Here is a 12,569-nt window from a genome sequence, read left to right on the forward strand (position 1 = left end):
TTCGGCAACAACTTCGACTTCGTATTAACTGCGAGGGATTAAAGCGATGCCAGCATACAAAAGGCGTAACAACAACTTAGTCGAATAACAACAAGAACAGCAACAAAAGCAAYGACAACACGGAAATAATAAGTGGCGTGATTGTAGCGCGCCAAAAAGCAGGCGATACAACGCAACATAGAACAACAAAAGCAAAAACAACAACAGACAGCGCATCGCCTCTGCAGCAGTTTGTGGCAGGCACGTTGTTGCTGCTTGCTGTCGTTGGCTTGCCGCTGCCGACAAGCTGTATGCATTCCCCATTTTGGCAAAGTGTTAAAGGTGCGTGTACCGAAGTGTTGTTGTGCAACACAACTACAACCTTCTATATATATATTTSTGTATATTTACCGTGAATTGTTGTCACATTATCAAGCATTTGCTGTTAGCGCGCCGACGAGCAGCGAGCGTTTTCTGATTTCGATCGCGCGCGCCACAAAACGTTTGCTTCAATTGAATTCCACGCACACACACAGAGAGATAACTTACAYATTACACGCGTGTGTGTGTGTGTTTACGCAGCGCAACAAAAGCAGTGAAAAATTATGCAAACGAAAATTGTTGTAAATAAAATTATAGCGAAGAAAAAATAAAATCAAAAGAAAATTATGCATAAAGTGTCTGTCGTCGCGCAGCTCAGATTGTTATTGTACTTTAGGCGTAGCTTGCGAGCGTGCGACCCACTGGTCGCTGCCACCAAATGCCTTCATTTGGTATTCTATGTGTCAACGACGCACATTCACAATTGCTGTAATTTTTTATGGSCTTTTAATTTTTTCGCCGTTTATTTCTTATTTGCCGTGATTATTTGTTCGATCACCTACTCCTCTACACATTTGGCATCAAAATGCATGCGGTGTCGTTATTTATATGAGCCTTGACGCGCTTACAATTGAATATTTTTCAGTCGGTTATTTCTCTATATTGCCGCTTTGTTCAGCCTTCGATATCAAAGAGCATGTGTCCATACATATATGATTAGATATAAATATTGTGGTGCGCCCGTTTGGTTTATTTTTTTTTTTTATTGTTTTTCTTTTTTTTTTTGTCTGTTTGATATCTTGATGGATGCGCGCTGGTGTGTGACCCTGTGGGAAATTTTTATTTATTTAGAAACTGAAGTTTCAAAAATTAGTTTTAACATTTGTATGCAATAAATTTGTAGTTTTATATTATATCAATTGGAATTTTCATTCTTGAGTGCAACTATACAGCTGAATGATTAGTTACAAAATATTTTTTAGAAATTTTTCCTGAAATGGTTTTTTTTTTTTTTAAAAACAAAACACCCTCCAACAAATTTTTGTTTAATCATTTTCTAAAGAGTGTCATATAYGGTTTTTGATTAATCGCCAAATTTTTTACATAACCTGCTGTTCGCTTAAAAAATTAAATGTTATAATAACTGTACATAAATGAATATCAAATTTCTGTTTCTTGGCTAAAATTATTTTTTCGAGTTATTTATTTTAAAGTTGGAACCAAATCGTTAGCTTCTTGYAAGTTTATGGAAATTTAGTTTTATATTATTATGAAAATCAAGAACATGATTTTGATCAGTCAGTTTGTATGGCAGTTTTATGCTTTAGTGGTCCGATATTGGTAGTTCCAAAAAATTAGCCGCTTTTTGAGAAGAAACAAATTTCAAATTGATATCTCAAAAGCTGAGATACTAATTCGCGTATACACACACARATAGACGGACATGGCTAAACCGATTTAGCTCGCACATTTGCAGGCGAAGGAAAAACGATATAATAGAAACCACTCATATTGAGTTCTGGTTATAAGATTTTTAAATACARTACTGGCTATATGTGACAGCGGGAGATGAAATTATGATGCTATTTATATGTAATATGGTGTAGAGAATCGTAAGCATTAAAACCCATAATTTCGCTTTTTTTACGATAAGTTGTTTAACTATGGATTAAACTAAACAGTTGTTATTAAAATTAAAGGTTAGTTGATTTTTGTAATAAGTTCAAGTTCATCTAATTTTTGTAATGAAAAACGGTATATTACTTAGGGGGTAATTGCTGATCAGGAGGAATTACTAACTGGTTTTATTTAGATTTAATCTAATCTTTTTATTTTCGCCATAAACTTGTGTCATCAATTGAAACGTTTCGGTAAAAGTCTTAACAACTTGAACCAAAATTTAACGTTGGCTCATTTTCGCACCGATAGCAGAGACATACTGGAACTTAAAACGCAATAACTTCACTTTCAATCAATGAAATGCCATGAAATTCTCACTGCACAATCGATAAAGGCAACACATTTCGCCACCAGCTTGCGCTCCAAAAAGTCCTGCTTACCTTGGAAAGCTCCTTGTAAGCTTTCTCCCTTTCTTTATAGAGGATAATAGCAACAAGTTTGAAATATAAAATTCTTTATTAGGCAGCTTCTAAACTGTTTAACAAATTATTTGCTYTATTTTTACTACATGAAAATCTCATGTCAAATTTTGAACTTTGATGATATAAAAATGAGAAAATTTACACGTCCGGTTTYCTTGTGACATTAAAACCTACATTTTCCTCAAAAGCAAAAACCTCATTTACATTTAGAGAAGTGTTTGCAAAAAACTATATATATATTTATAATTTTTGYCAATAATTGGCTTCAGGAAGGTCTCTTTTAAATCTTCAACAATAACCTGTACGTATTTTTCCGTTCCATTTCCCTTGACATTTAGCTGTTWCAAAAAAGCTGTGAATGATTGATAAAATAAAAATCAGCACAAAGCTTGCGGGACAAAAGTAATTGTATCCAGTCTTACAATCATGAGGTTTTATTACATCGAAAAATTTGTAATAATAAAATTTGTAYACTGTCCTTGAAATTAATTTCCTCATGGTAATTAACTCTTAAATTGATCACAAGCTAGTTCCTTTAAWAGTTTTTCTCAAAAATTCAACACCGCTAACCCTCTTGAACTGTTGTGTACGTACGCCGCTGTTTGGTGTTTAACAAGTAAATAATACCCCGTCGTTAAAGCAGAGCAATAATTTTTCATGTGATTTTAGTTTATTAAATATACATTTTCATGAACAAGTAAACTAAAGGCTTCACGGTTGCATAAAAATAGTACATAAATAAGATAAGGCCAAAAAAATTATGAATATCATACAGCTCTGTTTACTTGCCAGAGTGATTGCAAGGCCACCTGGGAGATAAGTGTGTTCTGCAATTAAATTTGAAAAACTTATGAACATTAAAAATGTGATATTATTGTTTCGAAATCRTATACGTTGAATGGCGCATTTAAGTTATTAAAAAATATAACATTTTACATAAAATTAGTAAATTAAAAATTTATTTGAACATGTTTACAAAATTCATAAAAATTTCTGCGCATATAATAAATTTTGGTATTTTAGAATTTAGTGAAATTTTTTACACAATCTTTTCAAWTTAAATGATGTATTTTTATATATTTATATTATTAATTTAAAGTGTGTTTTGAGAAAAACGCGTTTAGAATTTGAGATGTGCACTACGAGCGCTCCGAACGTCTAGCGGTATTATTATTTTTGGGCCTTTTTCGAAACCTTCCAATGGTGAAGTGAGTTTCTATATTAATTCTGAGGGTATAAAGGAAAAGAAAATGCAAAACAAAAAAAATTAATATTTTTAAAATTACCCTACTGACCCCTTCAAAGCACAAAAACAAATTAAAAACAAATTATTTTGGAAACTCAAACGTTGAAACATACTTTCTTCCATAAAAAATATGACAACGCTCGCTTTTTGATTAATTGCAAAATTATTTTTAAAATATATACACTAAATAAGGTCTTCAATACCATGCAGCTCCTAAAAAAATCCCATAAAAGTTTTTTCAACATATTATATTTTGAGTTACGCAACCAAACTATAGAAACTTTTTCATCTTTAATCTTACACTCAAAATTACAACAAGCTTTTCTTTTCCAAATAATAAATATCCTCATATTTTAAAATGCAACTTCATGAACCTAGTATTTCACAATTTTTAATTATTTTTTACCCTTTTCCACTTTCAAACTGCCAATAGATTAGCAATCACACCCACCAAGTTTGTGTCTTAAGTCTTTTGTCTCAATGCCGTCTGGTTGCTTGGGTGTGGGAAGCGCTTAATTTTCAAGTAATCTGCGCCAATGTCTGGCTTATGGTGACATATTCTGAYACAGAAATTCACAACAAAAAAAAACCCAAACGTGCTAATAGCTAAAGTCATAGCTACAGCAATAAAAACTGCAACAAATTATAGACATGAGAAAATGACATTACATATACAAAAGCAGTGATCGTAAAGAACAATACGAGCCGTTATGATGTCATGTGGTGAAAAACGCAATAAACAAAGTAATCTCAAAGATTTTTTGGTATTTTTTTTAAATGTATTTTTTTCTTATTTTTTGAGAGCATTTAAATTGTATTTGCAGACAACATAATCAATTTTTAAAAGYGTTTCAAAAAAGTTAAATAAAAATTTGAATAAATTATTGCTAATTTGTTTTTACTWGATAAAAATTTAAACCAACCAGCGTTAAATTGTAATTAAACACCTGTTGGCTGTAATTGCGATAACGCGCACGCAATCCACTTAAATTGCGTTAAAAACACACGCCCGAACTAAAACTGAAATAAAAATTGTGGAGTTGAAAAAGATATAAAAAAAAAAAATACAAAATATTAATAGCATGTCGGCAAAAATTTGAAAAATCACGTAAACATGTTTACAAATTGTCGCTTATATCTCCATAAGCCTTGCACGCATATAAATTACACATGTTTATAGCGGTATTAATTTATCAAGCGAGACTTGCGCGCGTTGGTGGCGTATTGCTTAGCCATGGTCGCTTGTGTGCAGCTCACTTTCTCGCTGTCACACGCACTCTCATAAGCGTTTATTCATATTTCGCGCTTGTTTTTCTGCACGAATTTTTCGAGTGAAAAACTTCATTTGTCAACAGGTTTTTTGTCTCAAGCCTTTAATTTATCGCCCAGCACAGCCAATCGCTTAATTTACTAATTTCCAGTTGATAAAATGTGCATGCTTYAAAAGCAACAACAGCAGCAACAAACACGGCATTTAATTGCTACGATTTAACGCTTAAATGCAGCTTAGGCTTTGATTACTTGCACGACGGCTGSTGGTAATTCCAGTAGCTTAAGATGATGTGTGTAAATGCAGGCGATATTAATCACTTAAATGTATGTGCATGGTTAAGAGGAAATAAGTGATTAAATATTTTTAACCACGATAAACCTTCACATAAAGCGATTTTGAGGCGAAATTTTAGTTTCAGCTTCATTGCAGCGAGTTCACAAATGCACTTAAAGTACATAACTATATTGATAATAAATGAGTGTAACTTACTTTAGTCTGATGGCATGATCAACTGATTATTTAGCATTTTTAAATATGCGACATTTCTTATAAGATAAGRCCTATTTAATTATAATCACTAAGGAATATACTTATTTACCATAATTATTWATTATTATGCTAACAAATTGATCTAGGTTCATAACGTATTTAAAAACTTTGAATGACTTTGARTGGAGTGCCCATCAGATGGTGTTGGGCCTTTCCAAAAATAATAGTAATTAATGTAAATAATATGACAATCAACAGTGATTTGCGAACCAAGTTGCAATTTCGATAACTATTTGTTTGATGACTGGAGATATTTCGTCTTGTTCTCGTTCACAACCAGCCCTGTACGCTTCGTTCCTTACTTCTATTGGAGAAAGCAGAGCTGACGGCGTGGTTGCTGAGGCCAATGGCATCAATATTATCGGTGTACATCAGCGGCTTAACACTCTTAAAGAAGACTGTACCTTCTCTTTTCAGCTCTGCAGCTCGAAACCTCGTTTGGTATCGTACGAGTAGGAGAGGTCCTTCTTTATCCTGATGGAGCTTTTGGTGTTGCCCAACGTTATTTTACACAGCCGTATTAGTTTTACGGGGATACCAAATTCAGGCATTGCGGCATAAGAGCRGCTCATTTTTGCTCTGTCAAAAGCAGATTTGAAATCGGCGAAGAGGTGGTGTGTGTCGATCTTCTTTTGGTGCGTCTTTTCCAAATTTAGCGCATGGTGAATCTGCCCAGTTTTTGATTACCCAGGCCTCCAGCATAATCTTTCTCACTATATGCGCGATAGTACCTTATATGCGATGTTGAGGAGGCTTATCCCAYGGTTGTTGGTGCAGATCGTAGGGTCTCCTTTTTTGTAGATTGAATTKGAATTCCCATCATCGGGTATGCTTTCATCCGATCATATTCTATAAAAAACCTAATGTATGCTCCTTCGCCGCTATATTTGAAGCTACCAGCTGTTCTTTTGAGTTTTCCGAAAACCAATAGTTTCATGTGCACCTGTACGCAAGCAAGCAAAAAGCGGGAGTGCAAGTCGAGTAAAAAATCGTTCGGTAGTCTATTCATTGATTGCAGTTTTTCGTTTTTTGCTGCACAGAGGCGGGTGCTTATCTTGGCTGCAACAAGATAATGGTCCGAATTAATGAGAGGACCTCAGAACACACGCAGGTCTAAAACACTAGAAACGTCTTTCAACTATCACAACATGATCGATGTGATTGGTGGCTTTTCGTTCCGGAGACGAGCTTGATGAATTCTTGTCTTCTTCTTTTCGTTTTTTCACCTTAGCTCGCCATCAAAAAGATGCTCTTTGGCAACCCAGAGGATATTTGGTAAAAGAATCGTTTCTGCCCACTCCGATGCGAATAGCGCTCAGAGAACTTTCCTCGCATTCGTGAAATTCTACACATAACTCCACCCTCCAATTCAATAATATATAAGACAATTTTATAAAGAAGACTTTCTAAAAATTTCGCTAAATCCGTCCAGAGCCTGAGAATCGTGAGCATCCATTTTGAAAAAGACAGTTTAGAGAAAATTGCTTTTAAAGTTTCAYATTACGACCCAACCAGTTTGGATATAGACTAAGCAAAATACAAACATCTTTTGAAATAATTTGAATTTAAAAACATCCTCTTGTAGATATATTCTTGATTTATTAGTTTGAAATGTGATTCATCGTCATAATTATGGTTTGGAATTTGTTATATTGTGAATATGAGATGTTCGATGATTGAATGTTTTAAAACAATCGAAAWTGTTGTTRATGAAAATGAAAGCATTTATCATTCATAAATTCAAATTAAATTTCTATATTTTAAAAATACAAGTATGTCCTCCAAMACGAAATAAATGACATTGTAAAAAAAATTGGAAAAGTGTTTCGTAYGGCTAGGATTTCTATCACATTGTTAAAAAAGTAAGGCAATTGAAGTAGAAAAATAAACATTTATAAAACGTGTATAAATCGTAAATTTTTCAATCAATAATCAACAACATACTTAGCAATAAATTCCACTACTGTCAATATTTTTTCAAGCTCATCCCTCGATACTCAACACCATATCGATGCGTAAACTTTCTAGTGCGCCAAGTGAGAGTGCGAAATATTTTGTCGYTTGCGCCAAATCAATAACCGGCAAACCAGTTAGCGTAAAAGGCAATCAGTTGTCGTCGTCTGCGTCTCCCAATACCCTCCGTGTCCACAACTGGCAATTGCAATTAAAACGCCTGCGAGCAAAGCAACTAACTGGAACCGAAGCTATTGTTGTTGGTATTGTATTAGTCGCCGCTTTGCGCGCTACAGTTGCTACCGCTACCATTAGCTGCCACTATTGCTACCTAGTATTTTTTAATTAAATTTCTCATTGCAAGTGTATGTGTGTATGTGATTGCCACATTGGCCGTCCGCTGACTGATAGAGTTGTTGTTTTATATATAGCTATGGCGTTCGCTATGCCACGCTATTTTGTTGTTATGCAGCGCTGTATTCAAACGATGAGGTGGCAATTTTTTGCTTTTTTCCACTCTCTTTCTTTCTTTTTTAAGAAAATCAGGTTAATTACGCGCTTTTAGCAAAAGCAAATCAAATCATGGCGGCACCAAAAGCGCTAGCTGCCGCATCTCACACCGCAACTGTGAAGTATTTATGCCGCATTTGTAGCGGGAAAATGCAACAAGCAAGGCAATTCCAGCAACATCAACAACAACAACAACAACTATGACAGCGTTGATTTTCAGAAATGTGGCGGCCGTAGTGTTGGCGCGGCTCTTTCACTTGCAGCCGCTGGCGCTAAACAAACTTGTGCACATGCACACATACATATACAATATATCTACTATATTTACATACAYAAATCGTCCGGCAAGCGCGCTTCGTGGTCGCTTTTGATAAAATTGCACTAGTTTTTCATTTTACATATTTTTTTCGGTCGCACCACATTTCGCTAGACAAAAACCGCTGATGCTTCTTCATGTTACAGCTTAATAGGTAGTTATGGCAGTAGCATAAGTGTAGTGGTACTCTTACCTAAAAGTATTCAGTAGTTAGTTGYGAAAGCGGAAAATTAATGAATATAATGACAATGGCATTTCCTCAGCACTTGTATGTGCAGTTGATTTTTCTTTCCTTTTAATTGGTTAACTTATACATAGGCCATGCATATATATATATATATATATATGAATTTTCATTTATTAATTTAAAAAATTTATAAATATTCTTTTAATTTGGAACATTCTAATGGTAAATATCAAAGTAAGATAAACACATTGGTGTGAATCTCTTTTTTCTAAGTTACCAACTGAATTAAAGCTTCTTGACTTACTTGATTACTTTTAGCTGTGGACTTTTTACAAAATTCGTTTTGATCTACGATTTCGATTTAATTCACCATATAATCGATAAATTCTGGTCGTTGGCGCAGCTTCATTGCCAAAAATTAAAATATGTTCAGCGATTAACTGTTGTACATTTAATTCACGTTGTGAAATATAAATCCGTAGAAATTTTTGCAATTTACTTTTTTTTTCTCTTTTTGTTTTTTTTTTCTTTTGCCGAGATGAATGATTTAGTCAGTGTATACAAAAAGTACTGTATGAACTTCAAAATATGCTGATTATGTATGAGAACAAACTTTGCGATATGGGTTGCCTGATTGCAGGCCTAATRTTTGCCAAATCCCGAAATATATGAAAGTCATCCACAATACTTTTATATGGGCTATCTTGAATGAATYGTATGTTTTATACCTTACGTAATATTAATCTGTCACAGTGTGCATAAACTGTAATCTCAGCAAACACCTATTTCTTTAATAACTAACGTTTGCCCCATATATTATATAATATAATGCTTTGCTTAGTTTTATTTTTGTCGTTAGTTGGAAAATCGACTCCGAAATATTGTGGGCAAAACATAATAAGACATTTTAATTTAATTTACGCGCGAAAATCTATTTGTCGATATTTTTTTCTAGGCTGATATGATTATCAGTGACATCTTTGGTCAACAGTCATATATATTTCTTGCAACTTGGAAATTTCAGAAGGATTATTGAAAACTATTTTCAAAGATTATTTAGGACTAAGAAAAGTGAAAACGGGATCGGTTCAAAAATCAAAAATTTTTTTCGAAACAACAGCGTCGAGATCTGTGAAACAATAATTTCCGCCTACCAAGATAGCATGGAACGTATTGTTACTGGCGATGAGTCTTAGATCTGTGCTTACGACCCAGAAGCAGACGACCAATCGGCCAAATATTGTAGTAAAGTTGAGTCGAAGCCGAAAATCTTCCGGAAACTAGGTAGAAAATCAAGGTTATGTTGACAGTTTTCTTCGATTATTGAGATGTAGTGCACTCGAAATGCCTTTCGACCGACCAAAATGTCAACAAGGAATATTATTTGAGTCTTATGCGTCGTGTGCGCGAAGCTTTTCGGGAAAAGGAGCCAAAATTTCAACTAATGTCATGAAGCAACCATCGCATTCGCATGATTTAGCTCCGCGTGATTTCTGGCTATTCAGAAACTCAAACGACCGCGCGAAAATCGTTTCAAGTCAATTGAAAATATTACATGTGAATTGCCACGCGCATTGAAGCTATTCCGGAAAATGACTTTAACAACGGTTGCGAAGATTGAAAAAAACGTTGGCACAAGGGTATTTGGGCCAAGGGGGACTACTTTGAAGGGGATGACATAGATTTTGAAGAATAAATTAAAAATTTACAATTATGGACAAATTCTTTTTATTTTTAATCTTTTTATATTTAATTTTACTTTCTTTTAAAATTTGTATACTCTGGTCCACATTTAAAGTATTGTATTTTTTCTATTTTATCCTTGATACTTGTATGGCAGAGGAAGCCATGTATTCTTAGGCTTTACTTATTTTTTTATATATTTATTCTGGTACTTTGAGCTACGTTCGCTGTAGTCACTCCAGTAGCTAAATATATATTTTAGTTACCTTCATTTTAAACAAGTCAATACTGCTTTTGAATAAGTGTAACTGTATGCTGGTCTGATGCGAAGTGATTAACCAACTGTGAGTGATATATTATACACCAAACAAAATTTAAGCAAATAAAAAACACTTTCATATTAAATAGTATTCTTTCTTTTGTAAGATAAAAAAAACTTATTTACACTTTATTTGTCTGCTTGACTGAAACTAACTGTGTTTCTTATGTCAAATCATAAAAATTATAAGGTTTCTAGAATAAGGAAAACGTATATGTGAGAAAAATTAACTCCAAGTTGTCATTTAAAGTAGGCTCAGAATTGGAATATCCACTGCACTATGATATTTTGTTTTTAAAATAAAACTTTCTTTGGGTTAAGATACCCTAGTGGTAAATAAGCGATATGAAGAAGAATTTCTTCTCAGTATTGAAGTCTACAAAATTATATACATTATTTTTGACATGTTTTCCAAAAACTATGCGAATAAATTAAAAATATATATACCGAATTTGAAAAATGTTTGAGCTATAGCACACATGTTCAACATCTAAATCTCATTCGAAAGATTTTTCTATTTTTTTTTTCTTTAACCCAATTTCTAAATCCATCTAGAAACCACTTTATATATGTATACTAAAATTCTAAACGAAAATTAATCAAAYTTAATTGCCTTACTTTTAGTATATTTTGTGTTTATTAAATCCGAATTCAAACAAATGCCAGCCTAATGAGAACTGTCAATGGAATGAAAAACAATTTGTTTGTACACACGTAAATGGAATGTGGCGAATGCCTTCCTTGTGTATGCTTTATTAGCTACAAGTGTAYTTTAATGAATTCAGCCGCGTTTGTCGCTTAAGTCTTCAGTATTTTRTTTTCGTTTTACATTTTTGTGCGCAAACCTGTTACCTACATACAAACTTGTATGAGTATATGTGCGAGCGGCACAGCAGAATTCCCTCAGTCAATTTTGCACCGAACAAGACATTCCTAGCGCGCGATTGCCACTAATTGGTGTTGGCCAGCAGGAAAAACATATTAGAGACGCGGCTAAAAAAGTACTTGTGTAAGCTGCAGCAGTGAGGAAAGCAGCTGCGATGGGCTCTTGTAGTTACTATGGGTGACCAGCGCACTTAGCTGGAAAAAATTTACATTTTAATTATCTTATCAGTTTGACTAATTTATTGGGCAAGCGCTTGTGAGTGTTTAGTGAGGCATGCCACAACACGCAAGCGGCAAACACATGTCCAATAGAAGTACTTGAGTTACATAAAGTTGCTAATGGCTGCATGATAATGCATAGGTTTGAGCAAAAAACAATATAAAATGAATGAAATATAATTTTATATCATTTTATTTATGTATAACTTAATTATGTTAATTTTTTATGAATTTAATAAAATTAATTATTACCTCCTTTTTGCTAAGTTTTTCAATAATTCGCCTCYGTTGAAACTCTGCAAGCTTCGATTCGTATTACTTACAGGTGCTTCACACTTGTGTGTTTTGCTCACACATTCACACACATACTCACATGTAAACATGAAAAAATTAGATTTAAATATTTAGTCAATCATTAAGCGACTAATTGCTGACTTAAATTGCTATTCACACCTTGACGACGCATTTTACTCCAGTCTCGTGTAACTGTTWATTGCTGCTGCATAATCCGTAAAAACACTCACACAGCTACATATGTATATATATGTAGGCTTACATATGTTCAAATATGTGTGTGGTCTAAATGTTTGCCGCATTTGTTCTCAGTTTTATTGTTTTTGCGATAGCATCTATGTTTGTCGGTCAATAACCGTTTATGTTTTAACTGTTATGGCACGTTTTTGCAGTTGGYTTTTGTTTCTGTTGCTGTCATTTCAACGGCACTGCGCTGCATGTGAAAATCTGCCGCGCAGACGCATCTTCGTGTCTGCCGTTTTCTTTTGTTCTGAAAGCTCTTGTTGGTRGACTTGGTATGAGTGGGAAAAATGYCYATTTTAGTTGTGACCTGAATTCGGTAGCATTTTCCCAAAGTGAAATGCAGAATTGAGGTGGTTGCATAGATAGTGATAGTAAAAAKTATTTGTAAATAGAACGCTTGGAAAAAATGTGTCAGTAAATRAAAATATTTCAACATAAAATCTGGAAGTTACAAAATAATAATATAAAATACAAAAATAAAAAATGGTAA

The 12,569-nt window shown here is 33.8% G+C and overlaps 1 protein-coding gene across 1 annotated transcript in view; it reads left to right on the plus strand.

Annotated features, from left to right (window-relative positions):
- The first annotated feature begins 6 nt into the window (after window positions 1–6).
- LOC108972086 (protein prickle-like) overlaps window positions 7–12,569 on the plus strand; it is a 45,942-nt gene continuing 33,379 nt past the window's right edge. Inside the window, exon 1 of the mRNA XM_018938551.1 lies at window positions 7–321. The gene's annotated coding sequence lies outside the window, so the exon portion shown is untranslated. The remainder of the gene's footprint in view (window positions 322–12,569) is intronic.

The sequence above is a fragment of the Bactrocera latifrons genome, unplaced genomic scaffold, assembly GCF_001853355.1.
Source record: "Bactrocera latifrons isolate USDA-ARS-PBARC rearing strain unplaced genomic scaffold, ASM185335v1 scaffold_378, whole genome shotgun sequence".
Classification (NCBI taxonomy): Eukaryota; Metazoa; Arthropoda; class Insecta; order Diptera; family Tephritidae; genus Bactrocera; species Bactrocera latifrons.